Raw genomic sequence first — 15318 nt, forward strand, 5'->3', positions numbered from 1 at the left:
CCTGCCGTCCCACCCCTGCCGCCCCAGCCACACCTTGCCTCAAACACACCAGCACTTTCCCACCTCAGAGCCCTGCCTGAGGGGACACCTGCCCCTCCCGGAACTGGGCCAGGTCTGCACCGGATGCCATCTGCCCCCCAGGGTCCCGCTCCGGCCAGCGCCCCAACTCTGGGTGCCACCCCTCTGTGGTATCTCCTTCATGGCGTGCTCAACGCTGCAATCGTTGTCTCTCTTTGGCCAACTGTGAGCTCCAGGGCAATGGGCGCTTGCCTGTCTGGCCCACGCTACACCTCCAGCCCCTGCTCCGTGCTCCACAGGTATTTGTTGATGGAACAAACATTATCCTCACTTTGGGCACAAGGAAACTCAGGGAAGTGGAGTCAGAAGTGTCCCTGAAGGTCATGCCTTTGACCTATGCCCCAAGGCCCAGGTCCAGCATGGCTGCACCTGAGTTGAGTCAGGCATCTCCCAATGAAGTCACTTTCCCCTTTTGCAGGAGGTCACCTCTAGTCCACAAATTCTTCCACATCACTGACTCTGGTGACATCACAAGGGGGAGATTTAGTCATTGGGCCAGCTCCATGGTGCAATCCCTCAGCCTGTGACTCATTCCCACTGACATTTGCAAAGAATGCGTAGACACAATATCAGTGGAACTTTTCACTCATAGGCAAGAGTAGCGGGTTACTCATTCCTTCAGCCACCAAGTGGCAACTGACTTTTTACTGCCTCGGAGAGCTGTAGACAAAGGGGGGGCCTATTCTACATGCGCTTATAGGCGTACCCGACAACTCAGACCCATCACACAGGCATTTTAGAAAGGGTCATCAACTATTCCAAACCCTTAGTCAGACATAAGACGGTTGCCAGAGTGACTTGATCAATCACTCCACAAATAAACAAGGAAAGCACACCACAGTATGTCAGATGGTGACAAAGCCGTGGAGAAAAACAAGGCAGAGAAGCCCAGGGGGAGGCGCAATGTTAAGTGGCATGTTTTAATTTTAAGTTATTTAAGTAATGAGGGAAGGCCTCCCTGAGAAAGTGACATTTGGGCAAAGCAGAGGCAGTCGCCTGTGCAAAGGCCCTGAGGACCAGGTCTGATGTACAGCGAGGTGAGTGGCGGGGCAGAGGGGCCGGAGAAGGGAAGAGGACGGATCAGAGTTATTCGGGCAATTTGGCTTTTGCTCTGAGTGCGATGGGAGCCAGGGGAGGGTTCTGAGCACAGGTGTGACAAGACACCTCTGAGCTGTTAACACATTCCCTCTGGGAGCAGGAGACCAGGGAGGAGGTCATGGTGCATGGATCAGGGGGTGGTGAGAAGCAGATGGAGTCTGAGTGTATTTTGAGGGGAAAAACCCACAGGGTCTGATGACAGATGGAATGTAGGAAAAGGAAAAAGGGAGGGATCAAGAATAATTCTAAGTGGTGTGGCCTCAGCACCCAGAAGAATGGCGCTGCCACTATGGGAGCAGGGGACATCTGTAGGGACAAGCTTGGGAAGATGGAAAGATCAGTGTACCAAACAAAACTTCCTTGGATTCCTAAAGATCAAGATGGTCCCAAAGTGTACATTCACAAAAACCCAAACATCAGTCAGGCACCAGGGGAAACTGCTCAAAGTCAAGCAATCTGCAAGCAGCAGAGGAAAATATTAAATGAGTTTGCCGGGATAAGACGGGAGATAAAAACGAGCTGCAGCAAAAGGATGAGCCCTGAGGACAAACGCATTGTTCAAGGAAGGTGGTGCCAGGAGCCCTCCCTCCCCACACAGAATCCGGGACCCAGGAGCAAAACCTCCTTGATTAACCAGCCCCCACTTCTGGCGGCTTTAAATCAAACCACAAAACCACAAAGGAGGCACCTCCTGATCTGCAGCCTCTGATGCTTACCCAGCTCCTTTGGGAAGGATCCCAATAAACAAGGACGGGGGAACAAAAAGGGCAAAGTCCCTTAAGCAGCCCACAGTGGCTCAAAGCCTGACAGTCTTCTCTTGGCAGAAACTGTCCCAACAGCAGCTGCCTTGAACACACGTCTCTCACATTGCCCAACGCTTGCGCCTCTAAGGTGGCTAACGGGCACGTTAACGCCTGAAGACACACGTTTTACATAGTTCCGATTAGCCCCTGCTCCTGGGGACAGCAAGCACAGTTTCTGGACAGTTTTAAAGAAAATAAGAGGGCCTGGTGCCAGGGTGAGTGAGAACTGCAGTCGCTGTCAACTGTCAGTCTTTCCGGACAGTCATGTGGAATGAATGTTGGCAGCAGATGTGGCCCTCGGGCCCAGTGACCCGGGGGAGAGCAGCCTGGAGGGAGGGGACCTGGGCATTTTGTAGGGGTCCCAGGGTGGGACTAACCGGGAGGCTTGTGGGTGCCATAAATCCCAGGGACAAAGATGGTCCTCCCAGCAGCGTGGGGATAAAAACTGCAGATAGGCAGAGTCCTCCTGGGGTCAGAGCTGCTGGAATTGGATATCTCGAAGTGGATATCTTTTGTTTGGGCCTGCCACGCATCTGCCTCCGCTTCTTCTGGACATAGAACCTGGATTTTACTTTGGAGAACTGTGTTAATTAATCATGTCTTTTTATTACGCATTTTAGTGCTTTGACACCCTGGGACTTTGCTGGTCCTGGAAGGACTGCCCTGCCCAGGGTTCCCTGGTTCCTAGACAGGTAAACAACCCGACCAGGGGCAAGCTCTTCAAATACTGACCAAGCAATCTAGAGCCCACACCCGAACCACCTCCTTCACCCACTGGGCTTTCACACTTCCGGCCACTATCCACCCACCTTCAGGCCACTATTACCCCGGGCCACCCAACAGCTAGGACAGCCACTACACCCCAGAGCCCACTGAAACTATTCCAACTCATCAATCCTAGGCCTGCTTACCCCGCCTCGCCTGGTCCTTGCAGGAAGCACAACAAAGGCTCTTGCCCTATTTCCCCTCGCACCCTCTGCCTCTTGCTAGACCCTGCTGCTGCCCGGTGTGGCCCCTCCATGGCGTGCCGTGCCCCCTCCTCTTGGGCTCTGTGCTTGTAACATACTCAGATCAGGTGTCTCCTGATCTGTTGGCACCCCATCATGAATAATAAAACCTACACTTTAAAACAAGAACCACCTTTTCCTCCCCCACTTGCAAGCCATGGGATTGGATGGGACTTATTTTGTCCACTCGCCCCAACCCCAGCCCAGTTCCAGGGGTGGGCATGTGACCCAGGCCTGGCCAATCAGAGCACCCCAACCCTGCTTGCCACACTTAACCGTCCAATGAGAGCTGGTCCTGAGACTGTAGTTAGAACCACTGGGGCCTCTCAGCTCTGCCTGCTCTCTGGGCCCGGTTCTCACACACAGGCTCTCCGCAGTGGGCAGCCCAACGACCTGGTTGACTGAGGTGCAGCCCGGGTCAGGTTGGTGGTGTCTCTCCTGCTGTGTCGTGCTGCGCAGGTGCAGGAGTAAACTGGAATGTTGGATTTCATGAGGTCTTGGCCCAGCCAGTCCGTAACACAGCAAACGGGGCAAGAGAACAGAGTGGGTGAGGACGGGATTAGGTTTAGGCTGTGATTAGGTTATAAGTGACCATCTTTTGGTCCCACTTGAGCTTCGCCTCAAGGAGGCAGAGTTTCCATAACAACGGTTGCTGCTTGTACTGGCTTCCAGTGGAGCCTGCAGGCTGGGAGTTTCAAGTGCATTCCAGAGGGCCTGGCTCTTGCCTCACCGGCTGTCCCAATTTTTATTACTATTTTTAAGGGGGTTGTTTTTAATGTCTTTGGGGACTGAAGGAAGCAATCTTCTGGAACTCACGTGGCTGTTTCATAGGCTCTTGAGGGCACCACCCTCCGTGTGTCTCCTGGATTTGCTGATTGCATGAGCTGTGACCACGACCGTAGACATGGTGACTTCACTCACTGATGCGTGGTAGATTTTACTAATAAACAACAGGGGAGAATCTCTGATTGCTAGTCGGACCCAGAGCATCTACCCAAGGAGAAATGGCCAGATCTTGACAGCCTGGAGCAGGCCCTGGAGATGAAGCCAAGACGTAGAAAACCCATAACGCTGCAGAGAGCAAGCCCAGATGAAGAGGGCTAAGGGGACCGAGTGGTTCATATTGGAGAGGAGACTATCACAGTAGAATAATCACATTTATTATTTGGGTGACTTTCCAGGTGATAGTTTCTCCAGTGAGGACGCAGGACTTGCCTGTGTCCAAAGAGGATAGGCTTGACAACTTTATGCAATCTCAGCTCCAAAGATAGGTTCAGCAAAGATAGGTTCAGTAAAGATTAGACACGTTGAAGAGGAACCATAGACTGAGTCCAAGCCTGGTTCAGGAGTTGGTGTAATGGGTGAATGTTTCCATGGGAAGAAAGTCCAATTGCAGTTGGAAAGTTGGACGGGACTCATTTTATAATAACAGTGAATGCTAGTGGCAGACCCTGAATGCGTTGATTTCATGTATCTCACTATGAGACTTCACAAAGACAAAATCTAAAATATTATGGAAGGAGAATGGACGGCAGGGTCAGAAAGCAGAGGGAGCAGCCCTGCAGGACCAGCAGACAGTGCTTTGCCTCCCGTGTGGCAGAAAGGGACACAGACCAGGCTTGACACACCAGTTCCACCAGGGGCCAGCAAACTACAGCCCATGAGCCAAGTCCAGTCCTCAGCCACTTTTTGCATGACCCACAAACTAAGAATGGTTTTCATATTTTTAAATGGTTGAAAAAATTCCAAAGGAGACTATTTCATGTCATGTAAAAATTACACAGAGTTCAAATTCATTAATAAAGTTTTATTGGAACCCAACCACACACATTCATTTATGTATTGTTTATGGCTGTTTTCACGTAACAGCTGTGGAGTTGAATGGTTATGACAAAAACTGTACGCCCTCCAAGGCCTAAAGTATTTGCTGCCTGATACTTTACACAAAAAGCTTGCCAACCCCCTGAATTAAACCATTAAAACTCCAACTGAGCCTTCCCTAGGGGGAGACTAACAAAGAGAAATGCAAAATGAGTTCAGGGGTTCTTAACCTAGCTCCAGGGACTTCCCGAAGTGTCTATGGATAGGATTCAAGGGTGTCTATGAACTTGGGTCAGGAAGAAAAAATACGTCTTTATTTTCACTAACTTCTAACTTACACGTTGTATTTCGGTATCAGTGGATTAGCAGTCCCTATGACTTGGTCACCAACAGATATCAGATATTTTTATAATTCATCTCAAAATACTGTTTACACTCAAAGTTATGGTGGTCAACTTGCTATCTGATTGTGTTATTCAAGGCATGGATAACACAATAACACAAGGAGCACAAATATTACTATATCACAAATTTGTTTTTATAAGATGTTAATGATGTTTTGCCATCATTGGCTTTCTCTGTAAGCTTCTGTGTGGAAGCCAATTATTAATAGATATCCTGAGAAGGGGTTCATGGACCCCGCTAGACTGTCAAAGAGGCCGTGACCCAGAAAAATGTAAGAACTCCGCATAGCAGAGTGTAGACCACTCCTGCAGAAAAAAAGGAAGGCTGGAAGTCCCCATGTAAAAGGGACTGGCCGGGGGAGCCCCCGGAGAAGCGTGAGGCCTCACTGAACTTGGGAGGCAGAATCTCAGAAGCATCAGCAGTAACTTCGGTTCTGGAATCTGCAGCAGAAACAGAAGCTGCAGGAGGAAAAGGAAACGTCCCCAGCAGGCAGGCTCTGCAGGCCAGGAAATTCCCCAATGAGAGGCAGGAGGGACCCCTCACAGGACACGGGGCTCAATCAAAGGGAAACAGACATACAGAGGCTTGCACCAGCCTGGACTGCCTGGATTCCAATCCTGCCTCTACTGCTTTCTAGCTGTGTAGACTTGGACAAGTTGTTTGATTTCTGTATGCCTTGGTTCCCTTACCTAAAACAGAAATAATAATAGTATCTACATAACAAGTTCTCACAAAATCAAGTAAGTGGGTAAATACAAAGTCTTCAGCACACAATAAATTGAACTGGATCATTGTTTGCTATAAATTATTCTGAGTAGGAAGGAAAGGACCTTAAATAAGACCTTCACATTTTAAAGTTTATCAAGAAGATAGAAACATCTCAAATGCTACTCTTTGAGGAAGGAGACATACACATAAATGGGTTTTCACTTGAGATACAGTAAATGGCAAGTGTCAAAAGTAGCATTTTGTGGGAGATTTCTCCTAATTCAAGGATCAGGCATCATGACCACCACCCATTTTTAAAAATAAAGTTTTATTGGAACACAGCCATGCCCATTTGTCAGTATTGTCTACGGCTGTTTTCACACTACAACAGCTGAGTTGAGTTGCAATGGAGACCACATGGCTGGAAAAGTTGAAAGTGTTTATTTTCTGCCCTTTACAGCTGTAATCCACACACACACACACCCGGTCTGCTGACTGATCTGTGGCCTGTTAGGGACCAGGCTGCAGAGCTCCACTCTTCATGGAAAAATTGTCTTCCATGAAACTTAGGAAAGTGGGAGCACAGCAGAGAATGAGCAGCAGCAGGTGAGCCAGCAAAGCCTCATCTGTGTGTGTGGCCACGCCCCGTCGCTTGCATCACCACCTTAGCTCCGGTTCCACCCCCCCACCCCACCCCTGCCCCCTGTCTGTCTGGTCCCTGCTGCAGAAAAGGTTGGGGACTGCTGTTTTACAGAACAAGTTTTTTGCTGGCCCCGGTTCCAGCTGGATTTATGTTCACGGGTTGTGGATATGTGAATGCTCGACATACGTTGCTTTGCATCCTGGGGCAGCAGGTACCAATGTTATTTTCTGCTAGTGTTCTTTAGCGATAACATGGGCTCCCCCCCCCCCATTATACCCGGAAGTGAGTTGTGGGAGCATCATTGTGCTTGGGGGCACTGCTCAGGGCTCAGAAAAAGGCATGGGCTCAGTACCAGTGCTGCTGTTGCCTTCTTGCATTCTCTCTCGGCCAGCCCTTTGCGGAGGAGGGCCCCAGAGACTCATTCAACCTCTGAGATCCTAAAGGAACAACAGCATCTGTCCAAGGGAAACTGCCCAGGTTGCAGCTGCTGAAGGATCCCCTACTCTGGCATCATAATGAGATGCCACATGGCTGAGACTAAACACAATAGGAAATTAGGGGAAAAGAATTGGACTCTAATTGCTCTGGCCTTACAACTCATAAGGGCAAGGGGATTTGAGTTCAGCCTTTAATTCCTCTGGACTTCAATTGACTCATACTCTCAGTTATAAGGGATCTTTGGGCATTAATTTGTCCTGGGGAATACATTGAAGACTCTATATTCAAATTTGAATATACATACTGTTGGCTTTTATGATGGGAGCATATTTAATCTCATTACCAAACCTCTGATGGGCCACATCGGACAACAAAGCTGCACATAATTTGAGATGGGATAAGACGTAGGGAATTAAGAGGTACTGACTGAGTAGCCTTTATGTTGGGTTCATGAATGTGCTTTTCCCAGCCCACGACTGAGCCACCCGGTCCAGGAGGACCCACAGGGTAGCACTGGCTGCTGCTGGGGTTTGAGAAGGAAGGCAGGGCCAGGCCTGGCAGGGGAGCCCGCCACGCCCGCCCTCGTGGGGACAGCCCCGCTGGGTGTCCATAGGCTTAACAGTTACGCCTAAGGGCTCAAGAGAACCAAGAGGGGAGGGGAGAGTGTGGGAGGACGACACCTATACCCGCCCTTCCTGTTTCTCCGAAAAGGCACTTCCATTAAAACAGCGGCTGTAAACAATGGGCATACATGGTCACAAAGTGGCACAGTGGACATTGGAAACTAAGAAAGGAGAGGCTGAGATGGGGTGAGGGGTAAAAAGTTACCTGTCAGGCACAGTGTGCACTATTCTGGTGACGGATGCAAAGATCTGACTGCAGCATTAGCCAATTCACCCATGTAACAAAAAACACTTGAACCCCCTAAATCTATTGAAATAAAAAACGAAAGAAAATTGTTTTCCACCCAAACATGTCAAGTCACGCCTAAATCTTAACATGTTCCTGTCATTTCTTAAAAGATAATATTTCAGTCAGCACTTAAGGAAAACAATAACAGTGGTTCTCCATGTTGACAGCACATTGGGCTCACCTGGAATCGTGGGGTCACCAGGTTTAGCAAATACCAATCCAAGAAGCCCAGTTATATGTGCCTTTCAGAGAAACAACGCATAGATTTTTAATGTCCCATGCAATCCTTGGGACATACTTGTACTAAAAGTCTATGTTTGGGAGGGCCTGCAGGCCGGGCCGGTAAGTGCATAGGGAAGCAGGGCAGCATGTTGGCAAGACTGGCCACGGCTAAGCATAGTCCCCAAACAGCTTTCTTAGTTATAAAGGTGGGATTTTCTTCTTTCTCTACCTAACTCAAGCGTCTCTTTCTCCCTCGGTTTTGAACCTCGGTAAGGAGGAAAATGGTGTTAGAGTTGCACCCCCTCCCCTCCTCCTTGGCTGATTCACACACATGCTTCACGTCTCAGCTCAAAGGGCCTTTTCTCCAAGAAGCCTGCCCTGGACGTAGGAAGTCCCAGGGCTGTATGCTGTCATAAAACCCTCAGTGTTTTGTGGTTTTTTGTTTTGTTTTTTTTTCTGGCCTGTAAGAAAGCTGTCATGAACAAAAGCAGAGTTTCTCAACCTCGACACAACTGCCCAATTAGAAGGCTGGACGATTCTTTGTTGTAGGTCTGTCCTGTGCACTGTAGGATTTTGCAGCGTCCCTGGCCTCTGCCCAGGAGATACCAGCAGAGCCTCCCCTCCCCACTCCACGTAACATTGCCAAACACTCCACAGCTGTGTTCAGAGCTGGCTTCGTGAGCATGCAACCTGTGCAGCGCTCCGTGCTGAGGGCCTTGTACTTGATTTCATGCTCTGCAATCCTTGTCATTATATATATATATATATATATATATATATATATATATATATATATATATATATTTGGTGCAAATTTAATTTTATTAAAACTCACAGTGAACATTGTGGCATATCATTTCCCATTGTGTGACAATTTATTGGCTGGTAATGAAATTCTTCCTTATTTTTGAACAGGGGCCCTGCCAGTTATGTTGCCAGACCTGGTTGTTTAATGCTTCTCTGCTGCAAAACCCGGGGGGGGGGGGGTGCTGGGGGAGCAAAGGGCACATCTGCCTTTTTCTCTGCTGCATCCCTGGTGCTGGCAAAGGGAAGGTGCTCAAAAGAGCCCTTGAAGGCAAGGAGTGACAGGGAGGCTCCATCCAGGCCCTGCGGCTACCCGGGCTGAGGAACAGAAGGGAAGAATAACCTCTGGCCACCGTGTGAGCCGCTCTATTCAGCAGCTAAGCCAGCCTTCCCGAGGCTGCAGGAACATTCTCCCGAACCCCTCATGCGTGTCGAGTGGCAAGTGTGCCCTGTGTGGTCTGTGGTCCCTCACGCGGCTCTCCATATGCCACGCCAGCTGGGCTGGGCAGTGACCCCCAGACGTAAGAAGAGCAGGCGGGTGAGAGGCTGCGCGCTGAACGTCTGGGCTCTGCTGGCTCGTTGGAGGCAGGCCTTCACGGTGCATTAATCCCTGATGAGCTCGTCCTCCCGTCTGCACATCCGTCTACCTGGCTGCCATTCTCAAAGCCTCGACGAGCTGAGGTCAGCTAGGTGAGTATCTCTAGCACCAGAAAAAGGCCATTTTTAGTAAATCCATTTAAAGCGGGAACCCAGGTTTCAAAGCAAACAGTGAAGGGGAAAACTATTTGATTGGGGCTTCATCTTGAAAAACGAAAGTAAAATTTATAAGAACAAGCTTATTTCTGTCCATAGTGGCTTTCTCCTAGGTGTTCATGGCTTGTAGCACCTTTGGGGGAGAGGGGTGGGGGTGGGAAGTAGCATGAGGATGGCTCCTGGTTCCCCTAACATCCTATTTCTTGGTCTGGGAGGGAGTTGGTGACAAGAGTGTCCCGTTTGTGAAAATTCATCAGGTGGTACACATAGGATTTGTGTACTTTTCTGTATATAATTCTTCAATTAAAGATTTTTTATAATGGTCCCAAATTTTAGGAACCACTAATTGCTCCCTTCGTACGTACTACCCAGCAGGCCTGAGTGTAACTTTGGGCTTAAGTGCATAGAGTTGCTGTCCCCTGTCTGTAGGAATAGAAGGCAAATACTTCTTGGGTTGGCTGGTTTGTCCCTGATGAGAAGGTTTCTCATGGCACCAGGAAGGTTTCATGATGCTCTGGAAAGAGCAGACGCCCATGGCTTGGTTGGCGCTTCTCACATTGTGTGGCTTGGGGTTTTATGGATGATATAAAAGAATTAAGTGTACTGAAGGGGGAAAGTATGTTTCTCACTTGCTCACCTCCGTCCTCCTCACAGAGCCCTCATTAGTGTCCACATCCCTCCCTGTAAGCAACACAAACATCCGTCCAGTTGCTCAATGCAAATGCTGTGTCATCCCTGATGCTTCCCTCTCCCACCTCCAAGACACGCCTCCCATCCCTTCCCTTCTCTCCTCTCCCCCGCCCGCCCTAGCGCTAGTGTGGTCGCCGCCGAGGGACAGCCCCCAAAGATGTCAAGTCCGAATCCTTGGAGCCTGTGACTATGTCGCTTTACACGGTAAAGGAGACTTTGTGAGCGTGACTAAGTTAAGAATCTTGGGCGGGGAGGTGGTATCTTGGATTATCCAGGTGGGCCCAATGTAATCACAGGGGGCCTTAGAAGGGGGAGACAGGAGGGTCAGAGTCAGAGTTTGAGAGGGGAGATTGGCATGAGGGCGTCACAAGGGAGTTAGGAGTTGAAATTGCTGCACGGCTGGCTTTGGTGATGGAGGAAGGGGACCACGAGCCAAGGAATGCAGGTAGCATCTAGGAGCTGGAAAAAGCAAGGAATAAATTCTGCCCTGGAACCTTCACAAGGAACGCAGCTGGCTGACACCTTGATTTTAGGACTTGTGACTTCCAGAACTGCAAGATACAAAAGCTGTGTTGTTTTACGCCACTAAGTTCATGGTAACTTGTTGTAGCAGCAATAGGAAACCTATATACCTAGTTGGCATCACCTCTCACCTGTGTACCTACAATAGCCTAACGGGTCCCCTGCTTTCATTCTTGTATCATAGTATCCCTTTTTCACAAAGCAGCCAGAGGAATCTTTGAAATATGTAAACAGGTCACAGCATCCTCCTTATTAAAACCCTGCCATAGTTTTCCATTATCCTTAGAATAAAATCCAGACTCCTCGCCATGGCCCAGGATGCTTTGCATGGCCTGGCCCAGCTTTCCCAGGTTCCTCTGTGTCTTCCAACTCAGGATGCTCTTTCCAGCCTCAGGGCCTTTGCACTTGCTGTTCCTACTGCCTGGAATGCACTTGTCTCATGGCTGCTGTGATCCCTTTCAGGCTTCTCAGCTTACACGGCCCCTTCTCAGACGTCTTGTCTGGCTACCACCACCCCAGCCATTCTTTTTCACAGAATCACGTTTTGTGATTGTGTAACTATCTGTCCTCTCTTCTCCAATAGAACATAAGCTTGTGCCACCAGAAGCCACAACTGTCTTCTTCATGGCTGTCCCTTGTCATGTTGGGCACTAGTACCTGCCCATTCCTAATGCCCACTAAATATTTCCTGAATGAATCAGTTGTGTTTCCTTGGCATGACCTAAATGGCTTCCCCATTGCATGTTCTGTTTATAGTTATTCATGTTCTAGTTCTAATAGAGTAGAAGCAAACAAACTGGAAACTGGGGCTTTTGTGGGAGGTCAGGGCTACCAGGCCTGCAGACTGGGCAGCTGTTTCTCTACAGAGCAATGGGCATGAGGATAAAATATGTAGAAGCTCTTGATTAAGTAAATAGTCCTAAGATTCTTTCTATAGAACTTTTAATTAAAGCCTCCAAATAGAAGCAAACTCCTGGGGCCATTCAGACTGTATCTCTAGGCTGGCTAAAGGGAAGCCATTGCGCTTTCAGCTTGTTCTGTCTTAGAAGCTTAAAATTAACCTGCTGCTCACTTACACAGCTGCCAGCCACAAGAATTAGAAAATGACCTTGAGGAAAAACAGATCGAGAGTCTAGAACAGGCCAACTGCAGAGAGCTGATGACAAGATCCACCAGACGACCTAGCATTTGCTGATAACCATCGAACAAGTGGTGACTTGCACAAAGCTTGCTTTCTGCCACCACCCCCTGTACCCCTTCCCTTTGTTTCTCGGGAAGCAGAGAAAGATGAGATGGTCTTTAATACTATGGTCCACCATCTCTTTGGGCTGTGGGCACTTGAATAAAGCACCCTTCTTCACCAACACTCACCTCTTGTGTTTGGTTCTTGGCTGGCAGGCAGCACAACATACGTTCCTATACCAAAGAGTCTTTGCAGAGAGATGTTCAGGAGAGCAAAAATAAAGGCACACTTTGGGGGTGGGAAGGTTGCTTGCCTTCTCTTTATTTGAAAAGAACAAAGGAAATGTGAATGTGTGTGTGTGGAGTGAATGAGACTAGGCTATCATCTGTTAAGAAATTCCTGTCCATTAGCAAACTAGTATATCAAATTTGCAATCTTGGCCCCAAAATTAATAGATTAATTTTTGAAGGTGATCAAATTCAACGGACTTTTTTTTCTTTTTTCTCCTTTTCTTCCGATTTCAGATGCACATATTGGACTAATCAACAATCATTGGTTTATGACATTTTCTCATTATTACACCTGACCAACTTCTATGTATTGAGTTATTTTTAATAACATTTAATATTAGCCACAAACCCACCACAAAACAAACATTTGGACTTTGATAATAATGTGCATCTGACCACATGGTTCCCCTCCCTCCTTTTATTTAAGGTATCCACATCCATAGTCCTGTGTTCAATCTTTCCTTCTTTTCCTTTTTATTAATACATAGGGTTTGGGTTTTTTTGTTTTTTTACATGTAGGAGTTTCTAATACCAAAACTTCAAAAGTGCCTTGGACCTGGAAAAGTGTTAGGTGGTGAGACTATTACCCCTGTGAATCTGGCTTTTAGAAATTCAACCAAGGAAAGTCAGTACCCATGATATGCTTGTTTTTAAATCAGGAGATTCAAGTGAGCTCAAGAATATATGTAATATATTATAGTGTGGCTATGTATCATAAGTATCCAGAACCATAAGTTAAACATTAATTGGGAATAAAGGATGTGTATCAGAAACATCTGCAGTAAGGCAATGGCCAAGGCATCTCAAGTGCCTGACTCTACCCATATACTTTTTTAAAAAGACCAAAGACCTCACTGAACTAATTCCTACCCCAATGGGAGACCATCAACAATGGACTTGGGTACAAGTATTATGGTGATAATCCATTGTGTTCACAATGTCCCGCCATGGTTCAAAAAAAAGGGTTTTGATGATTTTGATGATCATCAGGGCACATAAAATACTTGGCTTGGGAACAGTTGAAAAATCCACCCAGAATACAATAGAATCTTTTCTGAAATGCTATACAGGGACAAGAGAGCCTGATGTCATTAGTGTCAGAAGGATTCCACTTTGAGAACAAGACTCTCTGCCAACTAAGTTATTTCAGGGAACTCTATCATTGGTAAGGGCATATAAGAGGAGCCTATGAACAGGAGATAGTTTCCTGTATCTCACAGAATTGTTGAAGAATTAAGTGAAATAATGTAGGTAGGAAAGGACTCTAAATTATATGTATAAAGTTATAAAATGAACCGTGAACACCTGGAAGGTAGGCCCCACATGTTATTGTATCTCCAGAACTCTACCAGTGCCTGATACACATCACAGACTTTCAATAAATGTTGGAAGAATAATGAGGTCTTTTTCCTTTCCTAAGTGATGTGTCTTAATTGTATGTATCAACAAAATCAAGGATATACAACTTGGTAGAAAAATGGGCTAAGAATAAACAGTATTTTTTTTTTTTACTGAAAAGGCTTTTAAACACATGAAAAACTGCTTTAGTTTAATCAGAAATAAAAAGGCAAATTAACGCAATGAGTTTTGTTGTTGTTGTAAGCCCCAGGTATTCTGAGTTTCAAGAGGTTTTTTTTTAATTATCAAATTGGCGAAGATCTGTAAGTTTGGAAAGACTATGCTGGCAAGAGTGTTGGGCAATAGCCTCCTTAAGCATGTTGGTGTTCACTGATACGTTCTCTTTAAAAGGAAATGTGGGACTGCCTTTTCACAATTAGAACTGGAATACCCTGTGACATGATAAGTACTTTATTATTTGTTTCGTGCATTTGTGCAAAGATATAAATATTAAGCTATTCTTTGAAGCATTGTTACTTATAGCAAAAAGACTAAAAATCTTGAGTGTCCATTAAGGAGAAACTGCTTAAATTATAGAGCATGTATATATTGGCATTTTAAATTGTAATTACAAAGCATGAAGTTGATCTACATGAACTGAGATCAAATGAGACAGTGGCCAATATATACTACATTTTAAAAAGCAAAGTATAGGCACAATGTAAATCGAATGCTATCATTTGGATTTAAAAAGGTATATGTGCAAATATGCATGTGTAAAAACATAGTAAGATGGGTTACAGGGATTATCTGAGGAAGGAACTTGAAAGACTGAGGGTTAGGAGTTGGTGGGAAGACTTACATTTTCTGTAGATATTATTGTTTGTTTTTAAACTTTCTATTTTGAAATAGTTTTAGAGTTGCAAATATGAATTTCCCATACACCCTCCACTTGGCTTCTCATAATGTTGACATCTTACAAATTCATGGTGCATTTGTCAAAACTAAGAAATTACCATGGGTGTGATACTATTAACTGAACTACAGACTTTACTCAGACTTTTCCCCAGTTTTTCCACAATATCCTCTGTCCCAGGGTTCAATCCAGGAGACCACATTGCATTTCATGTACATACCTTTGAACTGTTCAAATTTTTTTTTATTTTTTTGAGACAGAGTCTCACTTTGTTGCCCCGGCTAGAGTAAGTGCGGTGGCATCAGCCTAGCTCACAGCAACCTCAGTCTCCTGGGCTCAAGTGATCCTCCTGCCTCAGCCTCCCGAGTAGCTGGGACTACAGGCATGCGCCACCATGCCCGGCTAATTTTCTCTCTCTCTATATATATATATTAGTTGGCCAATTAATTTCTATTTTTAGTAGAGACAGGGCCTCGCTCTTGCTCAGGCTGGTTTTGAACTCCTGACCTCGAGCAATCTGCCCACCTTGGCCTCCCAGAGTGCTAGGATTACAGGCGTGAGCCACCGTGCCTGACCCTGAACTGTTCAAATTTTATCACGAGTATGAATTACTTTTTTAAGCTAAGTGTATGATCATAAGCTCATATAATACTGATGCTTTGAAAACTTATTTTTGTGTTTTTAAGC

The 15318-nt window shown here is 46.5% G+C and overlaps 1 long non-coding RNA gene across 1 annotated transcript; it reads left to right on the forward strand.

Annotated features, from left to right (window-relative positions):
- Window positions 1–281: 281 nt before the first annotated feature.
- LOC105872265 (uncharacterized) lies at window positions 282–12270 on the forward strand. Its single transcript, XR_012912525.1, has 4 exons — window positions 282–317; window positions 9436–9629; window positions 10503–10586; window positions 11985–12270. It is a non-coding gene; the product is annotated as an uncharacterized LOC105872265 (long non-coding RNA).
- The last annotated feature ends 3048 nt before the right edge of the window (window positions 12271–15318 follow it).

Source organism: Microcebus murinus, chromosome 16, assembly GCF_040939455.1.
Source record: "Microcebus murinus isolate Inina chromosome 16, M.murinus_Inina_mat1.0, whole genome shotgun sequence".
In the NCBI taxonomy this organism is placed as follows: domain Eukaryota; kingdom Metazoa; phylum Chordata; class Mammalia; order Primates; family Cheirogaleidae; genus Microcebus; species Microcebus murinus.